Source organism: Anopheles moucheti, chromosome 3 (genome assembly GCF_943734755.1).
Source record: "Anopheles moucheti chromosome 3, idAnoMoucSN_F20_07, whole genome shotgun sequence".
Lineage (NCBI taxonomy): Eukaryota > Metazoa > Arthropoda > Insecta > Diptera > Culicidae > Anopheles > Anopheles moucheti.
Window position 1 is genome coordinate 59,973,604 of NC_069141.1, and position 12,358 is coordinate 59,985,961.

Sequence of the window (12,358 nt, forward strand, 5' to 3'; positions counted from 1 at the left end):
CCGGAATTTGAGCTGTGCGATGAATTTGCAATCGTTTCAAAGCTATATTGTGCCGGGAGCGCAGCAAACCGATTTGCATAAAAGACAAACCGCCCATTAGGGATTATTCCTTATGGGTATGAACGGGTGAAACCGTTTTGGAGTCGGTTTATACGACTGAAGTCAGAATTATTCAAATTGCCCGTTACGATGTATCGTTTATGAGAGGAACGCCATTTTTGTTCTTTTTTTCGTTCTATAAAATTTAAATTTATTTGATGTACAGTTGGACTACTTTAATTTTTTTACATTTTTCTACATCAATTAAATTACATTTTTTTTTTGCATCCGTTCTGCCAATGCTTTGTCCACAACTGTAGCAAGAAAACACCCACCGTTCGAACGCTGTTCCATGGCACGAAGTGCGAAGTGTTGCTAGGCCGAAACTAGTTTGCTCTGCAAGCGCTCTCGCTGTTCGCGTCTCGTCTTATCGTCATGTATCGCGAGCAGACCGAAAAGATAAGACAGACAGGACACAACAATCTCCAGCATTACGTGTCCCATCATCACCACGCACCACGATCACCGCCCCACGACGATGGTCGACAAGATGCTGCCGGACAGCCGGCAGCGAGTTCTTCATTGGCTTCCCTTCCTGGATATGGATTCTTATCGCATGGAGAATAACTCCACCGACCACGACTACCCAGTTGCCCTTTGCACAAGCACAAGTGGCGACATAAACTATGGGGCGAGTGTGTTCCGTACCACACACACACATGACTTCCGATACCGACAGCTCGAGACGGTATCGTTACGCATTCCCCATCCCCGAAACACCAGAACCGAAACGAACGGAAACTTGATCTTTCCATCCGGCAATGCGAATGCAATCTCCGAGTTAACTTCGGAGTGCATTGCCAGCGCTCAACCACTGCACCTTGAACCATTGGGGGTTGTTTTTTTTATTCGTGGGAAGGAAAATCTTCCCCCGATCGCATCCAGAGTGCGAGTGCTGGTGGTGATGGTGGTAAATTTGATTAAATTTTGCAAACTAACGTGCACGAGATCGGTGTTAGATGATGGTGGAGTTATCTGGTGGATAGCCCCGTCGAATCTTGCTTCGTTCTTCGGGGTTTTTGTTACTTCAAAACAACACTTCATAAAGATAGCGTGTTGAGACTGGACGAGTAGTGGACGATAGTGAGGACGATACGAACCAGGGATGATTTAGTCAAACGCTTTTATGAAGCGAAAACCTGTGCAGCTTCAGTCATTACGGAGTACTTTTGGGAAAAGGTAAATGATGACGATAGAAATCTTTGCTGTTTAGAAAAAGGAGACAAGCGTGTTTGGTGCAGTAGTATCGGTTTCACATCGATTCTGCACAGTTGCAAACAAATCGATAAGAGAATAGCTATAGTGTACTCAGTATAATATTGACGATTACAGTATTTTTTTTATTCTTAAAATGTCTTCAGTGAGATATTTCCAATGTTTTTTACTTATGAATTAAATAGTTCGCTGTGTTTCTTTTATATTTAAAACGATCTATTAAAAAAATTAACTTCACTACAATGACCAATTGGACACAATCACTTCCTGAGGTCATTAATTAAATCAAAGCGAATTTCATTATCAAACTGCAAATTAGTATAATTATGTTGTGCACAGGGACAATCAACAGGAACAAAAGGAGATAATGTTATCAGTAAAATTGTAACAGCCAAGACACAAATATTCAAGCGATTCCACTAGCTGTCCGTGCCTGAAATGCACAATTTGAAATTCTTGGATTTCATAAGGCATTTCGTATGCTTCAGACTTTTTCTGAACATCTTTTAAGCTTCTGAAGAAAGCGGAAAGAGAACATTAAACAGCAGCCAGGCACCGAAAACAAGAAGACCTAATCTTAACAACGAAATATTTAAAACCAATGAAACTTTTCATTCCGCCGCCTGATTTGATTGAAACTATCGAAGTTGAAAGCAACTAGCACAGTAGTTTGTCGACCTTTATCACAGATATTGCGCTTGAGATTTTACCGTTTTAATCTAAACCTAAAACAATAATTTAAAGTTGTGCGGTTAGTTAATATTACAACCTTATGCAGCTCGCGGGTCGTAATTTAATGAACCCTGCTCTAGACACTTGTCGGCAATAATTGAGCTTTTTTATAATAATATTTCAGAAAAAGTCTTCCAATAGTAGAACATCTACAAATCTGAAATGTTCTTTCTTTCCTTGTGGTTTCATGTGAACGAAGATATATAAAATACGGAGATTTTACCGGGAATCTCATGATTTTGTCTAAAAAAAACAGCTTTTTGCGAGAAAAGGTGTGATTTGTTGGAAGCATTAGTTTTTTCCGTAGTAAAAACCCTAAAAAAGCGCCTACAATATCTTAAATGGGGCATGTACTACCAGATCTTCGTGACTGTATCAGAGAAGAAGTAGATTAGATTATTTTTCGATAGTTTGTTTCTATGATGTCGGATAATTGAAGCAATAATATTATCGGAATAAAGTTCAAACTTATATTTAAAAGCTAAATATTTGGGGAACGTGTGGAAAATTTTATTGGTTCATCTGTAATACTTTATCCTGTACATAGCAATATTGTTACCTGTTGTTTTGTTTTGCTGTTGTAACAGAGATTTGGTTACCATTAGTTTTTATTCTTTTATTCACTAATTTTTCATATTTTTAATGACAGTCTGGCTTTATTGCTATTTAGATTCCACTCTAAATAATTTTCAAATGAGGCACGAAGCATTACATATTTCTGCAACGTTCAACATCAAGAGTACTGATGATTTTGATGAAGAAATATATTTCAAACAGGTAAATGTTGCTGGTCAACTCAAAGTCTCTCTAAAAATACCAAATAACAAGAGTAAATTCCTATTTGATAAACAATTTAAACAATTTAAAAATATTTATCATAAATACGCTACGCGCTGATACATTTGAGTATGTTTTATGTTATAATCATAATTATTCATAAAGAAAGATACGGACGAATTCCCTGATAAAAAATTTTCATGTCTTGAGCGACACAACAACCTCAACAGGATTTCTGGCTTTCAGTGACTTAATTTACTCAAGTCTTGCGTACGGAGTATAAAGCATTACGCCAGAACGCAAATAATCTTAGCTAGAAATAAAAGCTCCGTTACTGTTTCCGTGATCAAAAAAATTGACTTGCTCCTCAAAATCGATAATCTTTTCAATAAAATGCAATGTTGACATCACAATCACGAATAGTTTCGAGATGATTTATGCACCACGAACCAGGAAGCTAACTCACCTCCCACCCCCAAAATGGGGGTGCACATCTTCATTGTCCCATTTTGTCACACAACCCCCCCTCCCCCAAAACAAATCTACTGTGACGCGTGTGTATCGGGTGGCCACGATAAGCGACGCATACCTTTCTCGTGTGTTGCTGCCATAAATTAACGCTCTGTCAAATGCAATCCATGCCAGCCAGCAAGCGAACTACTATAAATCGTACCACCCGACCAGCCTTGAACCTTCGGCATCGGGCGAAGCGACACGCAAGCGACTACTATCTGTGTGTGTGTGTGTGTCTGTGGAAAATTCCTGCAGTTTCAAATACGTAAAAGGAAAGAAATCATGGTGTAGTGCTTGAACCGGGGACGAGACTTTTCGGTTTTGACCCGAGAAGTTAAATCAATAAGCGAGCCGGCCGAGAAGCAGCAGCAGAGGCAGAATGGCACCGGAATTGTTCTTATCTGCAAGCAATGCGTTCTGTACATCCAAACCGTGGCACTCCTCCACCGTGCGGTGGCAGTTTGCTCATCGTGCGACACCGGCGTGTCTGTTTTGGGTGAATACCTTGGAACAAACAAATTGCAATTGAATACAAACGTACACACATACCCAGGCGTAAGGGAGTGGGAAGGGCACATGCATTAAAAAAGACAAAACACGACCACCTCCCCACCCCAGAACAGAAGCACTTTGAGCGGCCCCACACAATGCCGCTCGCTCGATCGGACGACGGATGGAGTGCAATTGCACACAGCGTCACTATCTTTGCGTGTGCGAGTGTTTGTCGTTGTGCGCGGGTGCATCGAGCCCGTGTCGTTCGGTTGTTATTTGAGCAGTTGCTTTGCCAACTCACCCTTAGTCCACCCTTGTCCACCCTTCAGCCACGTGCTGCCCTCGAGAACCGCTCAACGTACCAGCCGAACAAACTGGTGTGACGAAGGAGAGAGAGAGAGAGGGGAGGGAGTGGATGCGATAGGGGTAGTTGGTGGGGGTAGCGCAAACGAGTGCAGTGTGCATTCGAAAATGCATCACACTGTGCGCAGGCGGAAGCGTCTGGTCGGTCAGTTGAATTGGTTCTTTGTGTTCGCAGGCGGCTGAATCACCCCGTTTTTCGTTTGCCCGACGACGATAAGTCACGACGTTCACGAAGATGCTTTGTCCCCGCAATGGGAGCCGACCGTCCAAAGGCATCGGATGCAAATGACGTGACGAGTGTTTCTCGATCGCCTTCTGGTGACACAACCCGGGCCAATTCTTGGTTTTGGGCTGTAAAACGTATAATAGACCAGTTTTGTAGATTGGTTTTAAACGGCAAACAACGAAGCCACTTTTACAGAATGGAAAACCGTAAACTTGCCGTTGTGTGCATTTGATAAGTATTTTATTTATTGCCTTACTCATCACCATCACCAGCTCAAGTCGGAGAGAATAAATCGCTGGGATTTCCGGTTCCTATCCGGTTGTCAAAACAGCCAAATTCGTACGAACGGCAATCCAAATATGAACGCACGGTAGGGAAGTAATTGAATAATTATTCAATCAAACCAGATTAAACCTTGTTGAAAAAGGAATCTCAATGGACGTAAGTTATTACAATCAACAGGCATACTTTTCTGGATTCCACCACTTTTGAATGTTTTCGTAAAGTTTATTAAACAAAAATTGATTAGGTTACAGAATTGAACTACGTCTTTAACTAAATTGAATATAAAAGAGTACAAATCAAGTTTTATAATCAATTAATTAACAGTAATTCATAGAGTTCAATGAGAAAATTTAATTACTTAAGAACGAATAACGCTCGATTGAACCAAACTGAAGAATACTGCAGGTCAAATCTGTCGTTTCAAAAAAGGTTTGTTTTCAGCGCCCAAAAGTAGAATTTCTTATCAAGTTTTATTTATGAAATTTCAACCAATTAGGCTATGCTTGCCGACCATACATGGTTAATACTTGGCCAGATAAGATACAAAGATCTTGAGAAACTTTAATCAAGTTTAATCGAACATTGAAGAGTGCAGAACTTATCAGAAAGTGGTTTTAAATTATTATTATAGCGAAGTTACTTCATGAGACTTACCGTCTAATAAGCGGTGCAATAAAACGGATTATTAAACAGATAAAACAGAAACACCGAGATCACAACCGCCTTCAACTGGTAAGGTTGGTATGCATTGAAAATGCTTTACAAATAAGATAAGATTGGGGAACAGTAAGCAATTAGAGAATGAATGAGGTGTACTAGAAACACAACTACTGGCAAACAAAATCTTTTTCACAGCTAGAAAGTGCGTTAAAACACCCATTATTTTACACAACATTGCCAAATTATTTAATTTTAAAATAGAAACAAACTTTCAATTGATGACGTAAAATGATTTGAGATGAGATGTAACAAATTCTCAATACAACAGAAATTAAGTTGGCGAACACAGTTTGCTAACTAATTACTTTCCCTTGATATGATAAGTGACTCTTGTTTTGCAGATTAACTTTGAATGATATGATGAACTAGATGAAGATGGAGCAAAATATAAAAGAATTTAATACACAGATAATTAAATGATGATATGATTTAAATACATGTTGAAGTGATTGCATATTTTAAGCGCAAGACCAAACCATTAATAAATTTCCATTACCATTTCCATTTCCAAACCTTTAATTCCTTTCAAGTTTGTGCGAAAAACAATCATAAATAGACAATTGTACTGGCTACACATCAATGTGATAATCTACCGTAGATTACTCAAACCATTTGGCTAATCAACCTAAAAACAGACAATAATTGACATTATTAAAAGAATTTTGCCATCACCTCTGCCTCATTGTCTTGTTTGGTACAGTGGCAAATGGTGGTAGTTTTTGAACAATACTTAAAGTACAAACACACAAATTAAATCCCTGGCTCCGTTTTCGTTGATATTTTATCCGTCGTTTCAGTTAAAATGCTAATTACAGGCTCGGTTACGTTTTATTAATCATTCAGGGTTTTGTTAAAAGAATTGATTGTATAGCTTATAGCTCTTCTTCAAGGAAATGCGAACAAAACGAAAGCAAATTTTGCCTACGTACGTTAAACGTACCCCTTGAATGCGTCCCTGAATCCCTGGAAAAAAAAAACAATATTGCCTATGAATCAATTCCGATGAATCATTAATCGAAGGTAAACATCTGAAAACTTTAAGGCTGTAAAACACAATCGAACCGTTCAAAACCTATCACGCGGATGAATCATTCGGCTGAGTTAATATTTAAAAAATGTTGAATACCAAATCGTTTACACGCGCAGCAAATATTTAATTCAAACACAAACGTGACTCACACAGCCGCACTGTTGCAAAACAAACAACGATGCTCATTAAACCAGGGCATTGTTATTAAAAATAATTACTACCAGCAAAAGCCTGAACGATATTGATGATGCGAAGTTTTAATTTATAACTGATGCCGATGCTTCATGGAAAACATAAACAGTTCGACACAGTAAGCGGTGTAGAATACTTAAAACAATAGAAGTCTTTCATCGAACGCAACAAACGCTATGTTATTGTAATCTATGGTGCACTTGATGGTTGAGAGTTATAACCACTTGAAGAAGCTACAAAATCGGAAAGAACCCATGAAGAAAGCGTATTAAAATCAGCTAAAAGCGAGTAGAAAAAGTAAGTTATTGTTAGCAATGTTAGTCTACGTGAATCTTTTTGTTGCTAGAAAGTCCATGGAAAACCCATGACTGATTGAATGCTAAGTGTGTTCAAAATACCAATAGAACTCAACTGCCAGAGTAATAGCCATTTATTTATGGCATTAATAGTAAATGCATTGCTTTAACGGCAGAGGGTAAATGTCATCTTTTTATCTTACAACACATTAAGACGGTTAAGGTTAAATCATTACTTTAAATTGCTCTGTGAATGGTCAATTGACGTTGAGCTTAGTTGTAATTTTATCCATTCCGGTTCCATAAAACTAACGCTTAGCAAGGTGTCACTTTTATATACATTCTCGACTACCCCGTGATGAAACTCACTCATATAATGACTCACAGTTTTGGTATTTCCACTCTGTTCCACTATAGAACAAAGCAAGTGACACTGGTACAATGACAACTTTGTGTTGAAGGCCTTTCTAATCGACATATGGCCGCTTCCTGTTAAGTTATGATTGCATTCTTCGCTAAATAATATTTCAAACCATTTTCCCACACTCCAAAACGCGTGGGACAATGCAAATTCGAAAAGTTTGTGCTCGGTTCCTAGTGAACAAGAAGGGTTTTTTCGGCAGATTGTCGATAGTTTATTCCTTCTTCGGTAATCCGTGAGTTGGCTTCACTATTATGAAAATTTAATTGTAGGCTTTTTCGTTATCGCTAAAACAACCTCAAGAGCCTTTATTATTTCTGGTTTTCTTTGACATACCTTTGATTTTCCCATAGCCCGGGAGACAGTCATGTGTACAGAAGTCCAAATGGGATTTCGGACCGGTCCTGTCGCATGAAAACCAGTGATGCTACCAATAAACCACCTAATTCAATTATAGTTAACGAACAAATGTTTCGATTTTTCGTGTGATTACGGAGTCACCTGCTGGTCGATCCACCAGGCAGAAGTTAACTATATGCTATGCAAACTTGACGGACATTTTTGTTCAGTGGCGAACATAACGGTGGGCGGAATAGGTGGCCGCCTAACGCATCGCCTCTAAAAATGCTTTATAGTAAGAAATATGTTTGAATTATACACTAAAAAGACACAAAAAGCCACGCTTTAATCCTCTCCGTGTACTAGAGGGGACCGAGAAGCGCACCAAAAGGGGCCTCCCAGGGGGCCTCCTCCAAAAATTAAAATCTACCATCCTGGTCCACTCTGTGTCGGCCGAAAACGATTGCGGAAGCATCTGTAATTCTCTGGGACCGCTGCAAACAGCGAAATTCAATTGAGTCCATTAAGTGGAAGAAAGATTCTGGGCGTCGAACCGTTGTAAATGACCGAAGTATATTACAGAAGCTCAAATCGAAGGTTTTAAAGACTATCCAGACGCAAAACCAATTAAGTCCAAGTTAGTTTTAATGCAGAAACAAACGGAAATCCATTCTGATTGCGGAAAGATTCTGACAAAAAGGATGTTTACAACTAATCTGATGGTCATTGTCGACCATCGTTTGAGAAGTTCCGAACCAATTTGAAGAGCAGTCTAGTCAAATTGTCGGTTTACTGCCACTGTTGTAGTATTTAGTAGTTTTACATTATTTTTACCATCCATCCGAATAATGTCGCACTTTTTAAAGAATGGATTGGTTAAAGAATAAATCGGCATCAAAATTGTTAGCCATTTGGGAATACTCTCCCATTACTGCCGGCATAAAACCGGTCTCCATCATGTTTGAATTGTATTACGACGCTTGCCAATATTCAAAAATAAGTGTAATATCTCCAATTTTTACACTGAAGTTGTGTCGTTTATTTACTTTTCCATCATTCGTATGCCACACTCGTAAATATAAATCGAGCACAGATAAATTTCAACTGAATGCAGTGTCATTTTGGTATTATTCATTCCAAAGGGTTACTTTGGCAAAACTACGAAATTCAGTTCTGCAAACATTGTAAAAATTGTCCTGATTGTTCTAACATTGTGATTGGTGCAACGTGTTTGAGAAAATCCTTACATTCAAACGAAATGTTTTAGTTGCATTTGTTCTGTTAAAGAAATTTCCAGCAAAATCATTTAGATAGGTGCCGTAAACCATCTCAATTGTAAAATACGGGATTCTCAAACGAATTTAAAACAAATTCATAATATTTAGGTATTTTTAACAGATTTTATAAATAAAAATTGGTCAGTTTGATGCTGTAAGTTTGAGAATAATGTCTAGGCTGCCATAACACTATAGCTGTTTAACGGTTTTACTGTACAAAACCATGCATGTGTGCCCAATTACAATCAGAATATTTCTTATAATTGTTTCAAAATATTAAAAAAATTAATAAATCTACGAAATAAGAATGATATCCGATAGTGCAAACATAATGAAACGATTTGATGTAAGAGCATATTGCTTGTTTAAACATCGAAATCCGTATAATAATCGTTTCATGTGGCTACATTTTTTAATGGGCCCTAGCAATAGTTTCACCCTCATGCCATTTTTCTTTTTCCATGCTGTTGTAAAGCTTTCTTTGTTTGAAACCGTAAGAAAAATGGCGTCCTTTCACCGCCAGGGATAAAGGAATAATGTTAAAGCGATGCTTCCAGGCATCAAGGCGCTTACCCTTATTGCCGTATTTCTGTTAGGGTGCCTTTCGCAGGTTTTCCAACACTACGAACTCTACAAGCAGCAGACGTAAATCCACCGAGAAGCGGTGGTGCGCCGGATACAGTTTCCGGTTTTTTTGGGGTTTTTATTTTCGGCCAGAGCCGAGAGGAGGGTGAATATTAATCGATCTTCTTTCTTGCTGCCTGTAGCGCAGTGCTTCCGAGTTTCTTTCGGCTGCGTTGTTCGAAAACAGTGGTTTCCGTACGTTTTTACGATCTTTTCTTGCTTCGCATGTATGGGTGTGTAGTGCGTGTAGGCTTGCGATGGCACACGAACTGTCCGGTTGCCTTTCACAACTACAGCGGAGTGAATCCAGCACCAGACCAAACGTTGAATGTCTGTAATTTTGGATGAAATTGCAATGCAGGATGGCGTCGTGCTGGTGTACTTTAGCTGAATTGTTGAAGGAAAAACTAGCCTACTACGTTTCGGAGAGTTTCATTCCCACTGTCCCGTTCTTCTGTCTGCAATGTTGGGCTGTGAATTTTCCAGCAGCAATTAACAACCTTCCAAGCAAAATGTCAACTTAATTTAGCTTGCTACGGAGAAAATTTCCCAGGGCGCTGAATGTATCGTGAAAATGTTCACGAAATTTTCCAACCAAGCTCGACGCGAGCGTTCGGTTTTCTCGTACCGACTTCGTGTTTATCGATTTTCCCATCCCAGCAACCCACCCCGATCATATCGTGCATCCCGCTTTCCACCTTCAATTTTCGCTCTATCGCTATCACTCCGTTAATTTCCCTCGATGGTTAGGAATTTTTCACCGTAGCAAAAGAAAATCCGTCCCTTCGCAGTGCACGGGACCGCCACCATTGATGTTGGCTGGTCGCGCGGCAAGTGCGTCGCTTATCGCCCCTTTCCTCCCGCCCATCCCCCGGGGTGGTCCCTTCATTTCGAGAATCTCGTGTTGGATTGGATTGATTTTTGCAGCCGCGTTCTAGCCGGGTGCTGGCGTTGGGGCCGCCAGCGATGCGGCGCCGGCGCAGTTGGGGAGACCCGCAAACACGGTTCGGGCCACGCTCGGGCGCTCGGCTGGTGCGTTCGGGCCGTTCGCCATCATCAGCATCGTGATCGTCATCGTCATCGTCATCGTCAGCAGCGCCATCGCATTGGGCTTTGCGTTTGGTTCGCGGCTTTCGCGCAGTCAGTCTCGTGTCGACGGCGAAGAAGCGCGGTTGTTTTGTAGCAGGGAACGCTCGCCGGCACGCCATCTGTGAAACGGGCCAGCAGGGTCACAGTCGTAGTGTGCAGGGGGTTGCGAAGGCAGGTGACTGCGCGGTGAACGTGTGCGACGCGGAAACCTTGCCAGTGTGCGTGCGTCTGTGAGTAAAAAACGAGTTTTGTGGTCTCGCTCGTACGTAGCCACGGTGTGCTGTGGTGGAATTTGTGTGCGTGAGCGTGCGCCCTTTCGCTCGCACTCGCTGCAGGGTTGCTCCACACAGTGTGTGCGGGTTGTATGTAGGGGCTGTTTTGAAGGGAGCTGCTAGCAACCGTGGTCTCGGTGGTGGTAGCCTTATATCGTGCGGAGCAGGCTGTGTGTTTTCGGGCGCACGCGTGCCTATGTGTGCGAGAGCACACTACTCGGTGGGTCTGTGTGCGTGCGTGTGTGAGTGAGGGTTGAAAAGTACGCGCGTAGCAGTGCGAAGAGAAATCTCATCCCCCGGAGACGGAGAGAGAGAGAGAGCGCGCCCTCGTTCGCTCTCTGTTTCACCCTTTGCACGGGGTTGTTTGATGTACTCTATAAAGCGGGTAAGTAGAGAACCCCCTAGCGCATAATCCTGCATCGCAATGCGGGCAGAGCTGTAAACACGCGTTTGCTGCAAAAGCGAGGTTTACTGTTGTACTTTATTTTAATTCTACCACACTGGTATTGGTGCCGGCACTAGTATTGATGACACGGCTCCAATGTTTTCGTGGCCCACCCACTGAATTTCGGGAGGCTGCTCCACAGGGTTGTACTTTCTCATGCACTTAACTGAGGTTGTGTGTGTGTGTTTGGATGCTCTCGATAACGTTGAATCTTTGCGTTTTATAATGCTACCCTCGAGTTGCTACGTGGAGAAGAGAAGATAAAAAAAACCAAATCATCCCGCATAATGATTGGAAGTCTACAGTTTTCACAGTAAAGAGAAACGATAAGACGAAAAATGCGAACAATTATGAACCCAATAAACAAGCATTTGAGAGAGCATAACAAAACGCAACCTAGAGCGAGAGAAGGAAAGAGGGGGATTATAAGAGAAAACTTTCTCTTTGCACAACTGTGCAAGTTTCTTGTTTTGTTTTCATCAACAAGCTGTTTCTGTTATGCTTGAGATATGTTATGTTTGCTATTTCAATGATTCAATTTTATTTTTGTTATGTTTCTTTGCTATGTTCCCACTATTTCTGTGATAAAGTTTTATGTTTTCGTTTATTATTTCTTTTTAGTTAATTGTTTTAGATTCTGTTATTTTTTGTACAGCAATATCACTTTTATATTATGTGTTTTTTGTTCTATTTTTATGTTTATTTCTAATTGTTCTTTTTATTTCCGTTATTTTATCCACTATTTTTGCTCTTATACAAATTTAATACACTTATTTATGTTTAAATTGATTTATTGTAAAGTTCTAACGTATATTTCCTTGTCTATTTCTCCTTCATTCATTATTTAGGTGATTCTAAATAAAAGCAACTAAAACGTTTAGACAAAGTTAAAATACATTGAATAACAAGATGAGTCGGTAAACGAGTTTAAGTATCTGAGTGTGTGTGTGC